The sequence below is a fragment of the Macaca thibetana genome, chromosome 2 (genome assembly GCF_024542745.1).
Source record: "Macaca thibetana thibetana isolate TM-01 chromosome 2, ASM2454274v1, whole genome shotgun sequence".
NCBI classification, from domain to species: domain Eukaryota; kingdom Metazoa; phylum Chordata; class Mammalia; order Primates; family Cercopithecidae; genus Macaca; species Macaca thibetana.
In genome coordinates this window covers 152,347,702-152,360,594 of record NC_065579.1, presented here as the reverse complement: position 1 = coordinate 152,360,594, position 12,893 = coordinate 152,347,702, and the positions used below count along the sequence as shown (strand labels likewise).

Here is a 12,893-nt window from a genome sequence, read left to right as displayed (position 1 = left end):
CTGATCATTAGAGAAATGCAAATCAAAACCACAACGAGATACCATCTCACACCAGCAAGAATGGCGCTTGTTAAAAGTCAAAAGACAACAGATGCTGGAGAGGTTGCAGAGGAAAAGGAACACTTTTACACTGCTGGTGGGAGTATACCCATTCGTTCAACCACTGTGGAAGACCATGTGGCGATTCCTCAAAGATCGATAGGCAGAAATACCATTTGACCGCCCAGCAATCCAATTACTGGGTATATACCCAAAGAAATATAAATTATTCTGTCATAAAGATACATGCACATGTATGTTCACTGCAGCATTATTTACAATAGCAAAGACATGTCATCAACCTAAATGCCCATCAACGATAGACTGGATAGAGAAAATATGGCACATATACACCATGGAATGTTATGCAGCCATAAAAAGGATCATCTCCTTCGCAGGAACCTGGATGGAGTTGGAAGCCAGTATCCTCAGCAAACTAATGCAGGAACAGAAACCCAAACACCGAATGTTCTCACTTGTAAGTGGGAGCTGAATGATGAAAGCACATGGACACATGCGGCCGCGGGAACAACAGGGTTGGGTGGGAGGAGGGGGAGCATCGAGAAGAACAGCTAATGGATGCTGGGCTTTATACCTAGGTGATAGGATGATCTGTGCAGTGAACCACCATGGCACACGTTTACCTATGTAACAAACGTGCACATCCTTCACATGTACCTCTGAACTTAAAATAAAAGTTGAAGGAAAAAAAAAAGAAGACTTACTCTTATTGTTCCAGAGAAAGAAAGAGTGAGAGTTGCAAGCAGCCGATTTCAACCCAATGTAAGTCAATTCAATTCAATAAATATTTTTGGTGTCTAGTATTTGCCAGAAATATTTTCTGGCACTGGAGATAAAGCAGTGACCAAAATGGACAAAAATTCTCCTCTCATCGAGTTTACATTAATGCAAGAGAGATAAATAACAATACATAAATATGTAATATGTCAAATGTTGAGGTGATATACCCTAAGAAGAAAAATACAGCAAAGTACCAGCAACAGTCAATTGAGAATAAAATTTTTTAAAGATGCCAAAGCAAATTGCATCAAAAAGCATCAAACATCTAAGAATAAATCCAGAAAAATATGTGCAAGACTTCTACACAGAAAACTGTAGGAAGCATTAGTAAGAGAAATTAAAGAATACTTAAATAAATAGAAGGCTATACTGTGTTTGCAGATTGGAACTCTAAATATTATCAGGATGTCCATCTTTTCCAAAATCGACCTATAGATTCAATGTAATTCCCTCAAAATTAAGGGGTGTGTGTGTGTGTGTGTGTGTGTGTGTGTTGATCAGATGATTCTAAAAATGTATATGAAAGTAAATGCTCACAGAGAGGCAAGGTGAACTTAAAGAAAAATAAAGTTAAAGAACTTATTGTACCAGATTTCAAGACTCATTATAAAGCCACAATAAATAAGACAGTCTGATATTTTAGCAAAAGAACAGACAGACAGGCTGATGCGATACAATAAAGAGTAAAGAAACACACCCACACGTATACTGATACTTTATTTATGACAACGATGACACAGAGCACTAGAGGAAGGTGGATATTTTCAATAAATGGTGCCGAGTCAATTGGATATTCACTGGAAAATAAATGAAATTTCACCCATACAAAAATCAATTCCAGGTGGGTTTTAGATCTTAACGTAAAAGGCAAAATAATAAGGCTTTTAAAAGATAACATTGGAGAATATATTCGTGACTTGATGTAGGCAAAGTTTTCTGAAGCAGGACCAAAACACACTAACCATCAAGAAAAAGATTAATAAATTGGACTACACTAAAAATAAGAACTTCTATTCATAAAAAGGCACTATTAAGAGAGAAAAAAGGCAAATCACAGAAATGGAAATGATATTTGCAGTATCTATAGTCTTAATAATTAAAGAGTAAATTTTAAATGTTTTCACCACAAAAAATGTTAAGTATCTGAGATGATGAATATGTTAACTAGCTTGACTTAATTATACACATTGTGTTAGCAAATTATAAAATCACTTTGTACCCCGTAAATTTACATAATTATAAATTGGCAATTTACAATTAAAAATCTATATTTGACAAATAACCTACACCTAAAATATAAAAGGAACACTTACATATTAGTTTTTTAAAAGAGAAATAACCCAATTTTTTTAAAGGAAGGAGAGAAGGAAAGACAGGCTTTTCATTGAAGAGACTATCCAAATAGTCAATAAACATTTAAAAACGTATTTAGCTTCACTAGTCATCAGGGAAACACAAATTAAAACTGCAATGAGATACCACTTTACACCAGCCAGAGTAATAAATAATTTTTTTTTTTTTTTTTTTCTGAGATGGAGTTTCACTCGTGTTGCCCAGGCTGGATTGCAATGGCACGATCTTGGCTCACCACAACCTCCATCTCCTGGGTTCAAGTGATTCTCCCGCCTCAGCCCCCCGAGTAGCTGTGATTACAGGCATGCACCACTACACTAGGCTGATTTTTTTGTATTTTTAGTAGAGACGGGGTTTCTCCATGTTGGTCAGACTAGCCTTGAACTCCCGACCTCAAGTGATCTGCCCGCCTCGGCCTCCCAAACTGCTGGGATTACAGGCGGGAGCCACCACGCCCAGCCACAAATAATCATTTTTTAAAAGATTATACCAAGTGTTGGTAAGGAAAAGGATACGTAAGAACTCTCATTTGCCACTGGTGGAAATGTAAATGAGTATGACCACTTTGAAAAATTCTTTGGTAATATCTTCTAAAGCTAAACATACATACCTTTTGACCCTGTAATTCTACTGCCATATATTGCTCAACAGAAATGCAAGCACAGGCACACCAAGAAGTAGCTACATGAATGTTGATAGCAGCATTATTCATAATAGCTTAAAACTGGAAGCAAACTTGAATGTCCATCAAGAGTAAAATCGTTCGATAAATTGTGATACAGTCATACAACAGAATATTATATAGCAATGAAAAGGGAAAAAAAGCTACTGCAAAATATGGTTGAATCTCACAAATGTTGTTGAAAGAAGCTAGACCAAAGAAGTATTTACTAAATAGTTATATTAATACAAATATAAATGACTTATAGTGTTATATATCAGGTTAGTGGTTACTCTGTGGGTTTTACAGAATGAAAAAGGGTATGGAGGGTTTCTATAGTGCTATTCAAGTTGTACAGATTTATACATGTGTGCTATATTTCAATAAAATAAGTAAATTAAAACAAAAAATAGGCTGGCAACTGAGTTTCTTAGAGTAATGCAAGAGGAGTTAGGGCTGTGGGTGAGAGATTGAGAAAATGCTACACTAATGAGACAGGAGACTGGGAATCCAGAAGGAAAGACAGTCAATGAGAAATTCACAGTATTAGGATTGCCTAAATGTTTTTAAAGAACTGAGTATTTAATGTTCACTTTAAAACTGTGTTCTATTATGACTGTAATCCCAGCTTTGTGGGAGACCAAGGTGGGTGGATCACTTGAGGTCAGGACTTCAAGACCAGCCTGGTCAACATGGTGAAACACCATCTCTACTAAAAACACAAAAACTAGCCAGGCATGGTGGTGCTTGCCTGTAATCCCAGCTACTCACCAGGCTGAGGCAGGAGAATCACTTGAACCCCGGGGGGTGCAGGTTGCAGTGAGCCGAGATGGTGCCACTGCACTCCAGTGTGGGTGACAGAACAAAACTCAGTTTCAAAAAAAAAAAACAAAAATAAAGAAGGGAGAAGAATGCCCCAGACTGAGAGAGAACGAAATGCAAAGGTCCAACACAGGGTATGCTGGGCACATCCAAAGACCAGCAAGGAAACCAGTGTGTGTGAAGCCAAGGAAGATGGTAGGGAGAAGATCAGAGACATAGCCAGGACCCACATGATGCTGGCTTTAATGGACCATGAATTTTACTGAATTTCACTCTGAGACAGGAATCCATTACAGATATGGTTTTCAGCAGAGAAATGATCGAACCCAAGTTTATTTTTAAACGTATCATTGCAGTTGCTTTGGGAAGAACCACCAGATAGGAGATCTTCTAAGAGAGAGATGAGGCGGAGGTAGGAAAAAGAGGTTGAGTCTTGATGTATTTTGAAAGTCAGGCGGTCAGCACTTGTGGCTGGTTGGAGATGGTGCGTGAGGAAAGAAAAGGCATCAGAGGTGTCTCAGGAAAAAGCTTCCTAATCCAGTCGAACAAGCTTCCCCTGATGCAGCTCCTCCAGTGAAAGCATTTAGTCCTTCCACTAGACTGTCTGAATGATCTTTTCCCTCCAGCTTATCTTCCAAATAGGTTCCCAAGTGGCTTTCTGTTCTTAGCAATCACGGGCCCAGGTGATGTCTACACACCAAATATTCTTGAACCATAAGGCAATCAGATTACGGTTTTGTACATTATGAATTTTCAGACTTCATGGTTTCAAAATAAATTTCCTATACCAAAAATACTTTTTAACTGCTGGTGACCCTATGTACCCATTTTTCCCCGCACATCCATTTTAATACTGGTCCAAAGGGTTAAAAATAAATAGCAAGGGGAGCTGCCTTAGCGGAAACAGAGGCCACAAGATATGGAATTTGGGGATGAAAAATGCCGGAACACGAAAGGAAGGAAGAACAGCCCCATCATCTTGGCCCTCGGGATGTTACGAATAGAGGGAACACCAGAAGAAGGTGTAAGGGAGTAAATGATTGACGTGTAAACAAACATCCAAATGTTGTCTCTTTCAAAAGTTACTTTAGAGAGAATCTACTAGTGTGTCTGGAATTGGTGGGTTCTTGATCTCACTTACTTCAAGAATGAAGCCGCAGTCCCTCGCGGTGAGTGTTACAGTTCTTAAAGATGGTGCGTACCGAATTTTTTCCTTCAGACTTTCATACGTGTTTGGGGCTTCTTCTTTCTGGGTTCGTGGTCTCTCTGTCAGGAGTGAAGCTGCAGACCTTCGTGGTGAGTGTTACAGCTGTTAAAGGCAGCGCATCTGGAGTTGTTCGTTTTTCCCAGTGAGTTTGTGGTCTCCTTGGCTTCAGGAGTGAAGCTACAAACCTTTGCGTGGTGACTGTTACAGCTCATACAGGCAACGTGAACCCAAAGACCCAGCAGCAGCAAGTTACTGCAAACAGCGAAAGAACAAACCTTCCACGCTGCGGAAGAACTCCCCACGAGCTTGCAGCTGGCTGGTTTAGGTAGCCTGCTTTTATTGCCTTATTTGGCCCCACCCGCATCCTGCTGATTGGTCCATTTTACTGAGAGCTGATTGGTCCACTTTACAGAGCGCTGACTGGACCGTTTTGACAGGGTGCTGATTGGTGTATTTACAATCCTCTAGCTAGACATAAAAGTTCTCCAAGTCCCCACTAAGTTAGCTAGATACAGAGTACCAATTGGTATATTTACAAACCCTGAGCTAGACACAGAGTGCTGATTGGTGCGTTTACAATCCTTGAGCTAGACACAGAGTGCTAGACAGAAAAGTTCTCCAAGTCCCCACTAGGTTAGCTAGACACAGAGTACCAGTTGGTGTATTTACAAACCTTGAGCTAGACACAGAGTGCTGATTGGTGTATTTACAAACCCTGAGCTAGACATAATAGTTCTCCAAGTCCCCATCCGGCTCAGGACCCCAGCGGGCTTCACCTGGTAGATCCTGCACCGGGGCTACAGGCAGAGCTGCCCGCCAGTCCCGAGCCACGCCTGCACTCCTCAGCCCTTGGGCTGTCGATGGGACCGAGCGCCACGGAGCAGGGGGCAGCGCCCGTCGGGGAGGCTCGGCGGGAGCCTAACGCAGGTGGGGGAGCTCAGACATGGTGGGCTGCAGGTCTCGAGCCCTGCCTCGCGAGGCCGGGCGAGAATTTGAGTGCAACGCCGGCGGGCCGGCACTGCTGGGGGACCCGGCACAACCTCCGCAGCTGCTGGCCCGGGTGCTAAGCCCCTTACTGCCCTGGGCCGGCCGGGCCGGCCGGCAGCTCTGTGTGCGGGTCCCGCCGAGCCCGCGCCCGCCGGAACTCGCCCTGGGCCTCAAGCGCAGCGCGGAGCCCGGGTTCCCGCCTGCCTGCGCCTTTCCCTCCACACCTCCCCTCAAGCAGAGGGAGGCGGCTCTGGCCTCAGGCAACCCAGAGAGGGGCTCCCATGGTGCCGTGGCGGGCTGAAGGGCTCCTCAAGCGCCGCCAGAGTGGACGCGGAAGCCGAGGAGGCGCTGAGAGTGAGGGCTGCTAGCACGTTGTCACCTCTCACTAGTGCTCTGTTAATTATACATGGTCACAGAGGTGCTGCTATTGTTCTCAGCTTACTTGGAACTCTTCTTTGGGAGCTGTCCAAAAGCAGTGAATGTAACTTACACTAAAATCTGTGTTTCTAGAGGTCAGATTCCTGGGAAGCCCTGCTGTCAAGAATCCCAGATTCTCCTGGTTGGCAGGAACTTTAAAGCTTCTAGCCATAGTGTTTGAGCTCCCAAGGCAGTCCTTCAGCATCTTCCCAGGCAGCCCTAATTCACTGTGGACAGAAACCTGCCTGTCATTCCTTCTATCCACTGGTCATAATAGAGTATGAAATTTAAATATCACTGGTCCTATTAGTTCTTTTATATCTTTCATTCAAGTTGCTCATTTTTCTCACATAAGAAAATTTACCTTAAATGGAAACCACATCACTTTGTAAGTGGAAAACTATGTCTATTGGAACCTAACTGCATAAGGGGATGGAAGAGAAAGTGATGATATTAAATTCTACTTAGGAGTTGTTGCCTAGCAAAGGTTCTGAGCGAAAGGCAAGCTCTCTCTTTGTTAAAACAGGAGATTACCAAGTATTATACAGGGGTGCAAAGACAAATACCACAAAAATGATACTCCTTCCTTGACATAATCCATAGGAACAAAAGAAGTGAGAAGGGCATATCTTTTTTCACCTTGTGATCCACTGTTATCTAATTTTATTGTCTGTGTACCACCCAATACCATGCTTCCAATCTCTACTGGAAGATGTACACACTGGGACACACTGGTAAAGTGATCAAGCACCAGGACTGTAAGTCAAGCTGATTTGGTTCAGCTCTTGGCTCTGCCAACTCCTAGCAGCCCAACCCTAAATACTGGAAACTGTATGCATAGTTTCTTCATCTTTACAATGGAAGCAATAATAGATCTTCAGAGTAATGCTTTCTTAAAGATAGTGCCCAGATTTGGACATTATGCCCAGGTGTAACCTGACCATTGAAGAGGATGAGTTCAGCCTAAGATTGCAGCCTCATTCAGGTTTTGAACTGAACTCATTCAGCCTTTGGGTGTTCACAAGGTTGTGCTTGTAGCCAACTAAAATAAAATCTAAGGTATTTTGATGTACAGCACTACTGAGCCACATCCCCCATTACCAACTTGTATTGCTAGGTGTTTCGGCCTGAGGGAGGACTTCACATTTATTCCTATTAACTAGATTTTCCTCCTTCCCTGGTTCTTTGGCATTTGCTCAGCTCCTTCTCCTACGCTGTATTTGAGGGAAAGGAAGCCAAATGGGTAGAATTGGGCCATAATGAGGATGTGTTTGACATGCTGGATTTGAGTCTGTGTTCCATTGAAGAAAAGAAATGGAAACTTTGTTGAGTATCCATTCTATACTAGGCACTTTCCTTGACTATTTCATTGAACACTCCAAGGACCCCTTGAGGTAGATGTTATGGCCGATTTGCAGAGAATAAATCTGCATTTTTATTTGAAGTTATTAAACATGGGTAAATGACCCAATTTTCTGCTTTTTGCTTAACAATAATTTGCAAACATTTTATCATGTTACTTCATGTTTCCCTTTTTTTCTTTATAAATAAATACATACTCCCTCCTTATTCTAAAAAGAATTTGAAGCACTTCTGTCTTGATGTTTATCATTTTAACGGTTGTATAATATCCCATTAAGTCACCCTAATTTACTCAACCAGTTTCCTACTGTTGACAGTTTGGCTCTGTTTACTTTTTGTGGTTTTTAAATTTTTTTTCTGTAGTAAATGATCCTCCTAAAAAACATCTCCGCATGAATGTTATTTTGTTCTGGAAATTTCCCCAAGCATGGAATACTGCATTAAAGGGGATATTTTTGGTGTTTCTTTATAGAGACTAGCAAATTGCCCACCCAAAGGAGTATGCTTTATTTGAGGGTAAAAAGCCAAACACACACACACACACGCAAATGGTTTTCTTGAAAAGAAATTAATTTTCCACTTATTCATAAAATATTCTAGTGCTGTGATGGGTGGCAGGCACCTTGCCAGGGGCTAGGGACAAGGATAAGCAAGGCCAGGTCGGGGCCTCCAAGCAGCGAGCTGTGGAGTCGGGTAGAACAGGCGCCTGGCTGCAGCCAGGGAGGATCGCGCGCCCTTTCGCGCAGGAGAGTGGAAGCAGGGAGCTGTTTGTCAGCACCGAGGTAACGCTTGACCTGAGTCTTGCACAATAAGTAAGAGTTTGGGCACGCGATTTGTATTTATTTTATTGTGAATCTCTGGCCTTATATCAGAAAAAAAAAAAAAATTGTGCCACCCTCGGCACAGAGAACGTTGGTGGCGTCGTAAGCCCTCTAAGTCTCTTTCCATCGCCAAGGAGTAGGGGTCCGGGAAGAGGACCTCCCCGACAGCAGGCAGCAGGAACAGGATTTGGGAGCCGGGAACCCCTGGCTCGGCACGGAAGAGGGCAGGAGAGGACCTGAGCGCGGGGCTCACCGTCTGCTGGGGACCCGAGCCGGCGTGTGGCCCTCGGGGAACGGAAGACGCGCCCTCAGCGACCCTGAAGAGTCAGCTAAGCTATCTGCGGGCTAAGGAGACGGTGAGGGAACGGGGACTAACTGGGGTGGGGGTTAGAGGGCAGCTCGCGAGTGGGCTCCAAGGGGAGCTGGGCTCAGCAGTCCGGGACCCCGAGGGGGCAAGCGGGCGGGGAGCACGAGAGGGGCGGAGCTCCGGGGCCGGGGCCGCCGCGGCTGCCCAGAGGGTCTGCGGGGGCTGCTGCGGCCGGTCCCGAAGGCGGGCGCAGGGAGTGCAGTGAGCCATGCGCGCCTCTCCGAGACCGTGACCTTCGCATAGGGAGCAGGGTCCGCGCGCCGTCCTGAGATCAGACACAAGCCCAGCCTCGTGAAGACCCACGGCCGAGGGGCTGGAGCTGCCTCTGTGCGAGGGAGCCCTGGCCAAGGCGCTGGTAGGACCAGGGAACCCGAGGAGGGCGGGCGGAAAGCGCCCCCAGTGGGGGAGGGGCCGTGGCGGGGTCTGGGGGCCAAGGGCTCGGGGCCGAATGAGGGGCACACGCCGGAGCAGCTCCAGCCTGGGAGCATTGGGCGTGAACGTGGGGGAAAGTAGGGACCACATTATAGGATCAAGGCTTTCCCCGGCTCAGAACTGGACTGTTCAGTGTCCCCTAGAAGGGGCAGCGGGTCACCTACGCCAATGAACGGGAGTGCACACCAAAACGCCTGCTGTCGGTAGTTTCTTGTGCCTCTGCCTTGCTTCTGCCTGTGATGTAGTCAGAAAGGACTCGCTTTCCATGTGTTAACAAGGGGACAGGTAGCTTCACAGAGTGTATGAATATGGAGGGGAGGGCCACGGCGTCAGCTCTGGCCCCAGGGGCCGTCAGTGTCCCTGCAGAATTCCTGGTCCAAGCCGCCAGAATTCCTTGGGGACTTTGCTTCAGTGGCATCAAATTAGACTGTCAGTTCCTGGGGCCTGATCACCAGCCTCCGTATGTATTTCCTGGGGAGAAAAAGCATACCAGACTGATGGAGTCTTATCATTATTTTAACATTATAGCTTTCAATAGATAACATGCATATATTTATTTTTTAAGTCAAATAATACAAACATTTATCTTCTACAGGCACTGCCTGCACTAGCATGTGTCTATTGCTATCTCCTTTCTATACTCATAGCCTTTCACACTCTACATGTTCTGTCGCCGTCTTTTGATTCTTTAGCCAGAAAATGATGTCACCACCACTGCCCACATCCTTTAATCTCCAGTGTTCCTTCTCGCAACGCCTATCTTGTCCTCAAATGTTTTTCACAAGGTGTTCCTCAGGGTAGGGAGCCCACTAACGAGAAGACATTTCATTTACTTGCTTCAACTATCCCAGAGATCTGAAGAAAAGGCACATTGGGGAACAGTCCATGACAAGTTCTAAACACACCTATCTTTCCCCTTAAAATGGATCTTCCAAGTGCAGTTTAGGTAGTCTGTTATTGAGAGGAAATAATGCAGGCTGTTTTCTGAAATGCTCTGGATTTCCAGAACTTAACACCACAGTAGTTCCTATTCCTTAAAACAGAACTTCATCAGTCACACCTTGCTGTTGCTTTTCCCGTCTCCACTCCAGGATCCCCTAACTGGTCTGCCTAGGATTTTTTCCTCTGTAGGAACCTGGGACACCGGGTGCTTTATACCTGCCTGGGAGGTGTTCCATGAAGGGCCTGAGGGACAAAGCTTTGTGGTGGACAAGGTGGGAGGGGAAGATGTAGGGGAAGTTGGAGGGGAAGTAGGAAGGAAGAAGCAGGCCAAGACCCTTGAGTGCAGAAGACTCCTCAAGCACAGAGCCCTGTCATTTAGGAACAGTCCCCATATAATTTGCTAAGAGACCACACATGCAGGTTACTTCCTGCCAACAATCAGTACAGTCAGCTCTGTTTCAAGACTTCTATGTTAGGCCAAAACATAGTAAGTGAAAACAATCAGCAAATCAACCAGTTTTTGTCTCTATGATAAAACAGAGTGGTTGAAACTAAATTAATTTAAAATTTTTTTTTACTGAATTAGCGGGTTCTTTAGGAGCTGTGTCCATTGTTTAAAATCACCTAATAGGTACTCCAGTCTCCACATTTTTCCTTTATTTTGTTTATCTTTTCCTATTGCATAACCTTGAACTGGATCCCAACCATGTCAGAAAGTTCAGGCTGATTAGAAGCTCCCGCTTCTAAGACTTTTTGGTGGGAGAGAGTGGGGAGGAGAGGATGAGAAAATAATGACTGATCCTTGTGATAGGGTAGGTGTATAATGAAGAGGAAGAAGTTGACTACAAGTTTGAGACTGGTGAGGAGTCGCATATAATTCTTAAGGTAACAGGGGAATGAGTAAGAAGTAAACAAAATTGTTCATCATTCATCATTCAAAATGTTTATAGAGTGCCTGGCTATGTACCATTCACTGGGAACTAAAAGGTATATAAAACCAGGTGAGGTCCCTGCTCTCCTGGAGCTTACAGATGCTTTGAGGTGGCAGCTGTTAGAAAAATAAATATTGACTATATGTTATTACAAACTAAGATAAACTGTCTAAAGGAAAGAAACAAAGTTCTTTGAGGGTTTATACAAACTGAACTGTGAGACCAGGGAAGGCTTTCTCAAGGAGATCTCCCTTGAGCCAAGATTCAAAGATGGAGAGGAAGATTGAGGATATATTTGTTGTTGACATAGGACCAGGATGTATCCATTAAGAATAGTGTTTGGCTGCTAGTCATTAAGAAGACTGACTGCCATGTGACATTTGCTGTACTACATGAGCACATATGCCAACTTGGCATTTTTGGCACTTTGGGAAAGAATGCTTCTTTATCACAGTATCAGAGTATCAGTTGCATTGTCTTCAGTTGGTCATGGTTTATCATTGCTGTATTCTTGCTTTATAATTAAATGTTTTGATTAACATTATTCTTATCCGTTTATTATACTGTGTACAACAAAATGTATGTATTGCAGTTCAATTGTGAATCATCCATATTCCCATTAATAAGGTAAATATATATAACCCTGATACCAAATATGGTTTATACACTGACTGTTCAATGTTATCACTAAATAGATTTTTTAACAGGTGAAAATAGGTGTGGCAGGTGGACTGAAATATCTTCCCTCCATCCCTAGCCACTGCTCTAATTGGGAGGATGCCAGAATTTTTCGATTATTCTAAAGCTTCGTGATCCTTTTCAAAGATTCACATACAGCTCTTCAGTAAAGAAAAAAAATCACCAATTGCACTGATGCTGTAAATATAAATCTCACAAGGTAATTCCTGGGGTGCTGTAACCAAGCAACATATTTAACATTCAAACAAATATTTTTATTCATTCAACAGTGTTTACAGTAAACCTTTTATGTGCCCAGAACTGTGCTAGATACTATAATTAAAATTGATTACTTGGACAGAGTCCCAACATGTAAGGAGTTCATAGAAGTCTAAGAGAGGTAGTCATGCTCATCCATGTGCAGGTAGTATTGTGTTCATTACAATGAAAGCATAATCAGGGTATGTTGATGTATAAGGGAAGGGAGTGGTCAATTCTACCAAAAGAGAAAGGGTCAGGGAAAGGTTCTTGGAGGAGGTAATGCTTGAGTTGAATCTTGAAAGATGAGGAGTTACACCAGGTAGACAAAAGAAGAAAGTATAATGGGAGAGAGATTCATGTGCAAAAACAAGCAACCAACAACAACTGAACCAGAGGCATGAAACATCATGTCAAGTTCTAGGACCTGCAAGTGGTTCAAAGGAGCTGAAGCATACGGAGCCAAGAGGTAGGGAGGCTAGCAAGGTGGCTAAAGTATGCACAATGGGGTCACAGAAACAAAGGTTTGAGTCATGGTTCTGCCACTTTCTATCTGTGGGATCTCAGTTAAGTAATTTAGCCACCGTATTTAAGTAATTTAGCCACAGTAATTAATGATAATGAAGGTAGTACTTCCCTCATAGGATTGCTGCAAAGATTCAGATAAGATATGCACAGATTATGTACTCAGGAATTGTTGGCTATTCATTATTTATTCTAGGACAAAGGAAGCTGCTGGAGGGTTTTACATAGAGGAATGAGTCCTGAGCATTTTTGCAATCACTCTGGCTGCATATGGATGCTGGGTTGGAGG

The 12,893-nt window shown here is 43.6% G+C and overlaps 2 protein-coding genes across 2 annotated transcripts in view; both read left to right on the top strand.

Moving 5' to 3' along the window:
- Nucleotides 1-12,893, top strand: part of FAM162A (family with sequence similarity 162 member A) — a 569,879-nt gene that overhangs the window by 333,710 nt on the left and 223,276 nt on the right. The gene's annotated exons all lie outside the window — the stretch shown is intronic.
- CASR (calcium sensing receptor) overlaps nucleotides 9,037-12,893 on the top strand; it is a 103,396-nt gene continuing 99,539 nt past the window's right edge. The window contains exon 1 of the mRNA XM_050781828.1: nucleotides 9,037-9,192. The gene's annotated coding sequence lies outside the window, so the exon portion shown is untranslated. The remainder of the gene's footprint in view (nucleotides 9,193-12,893) is intronic.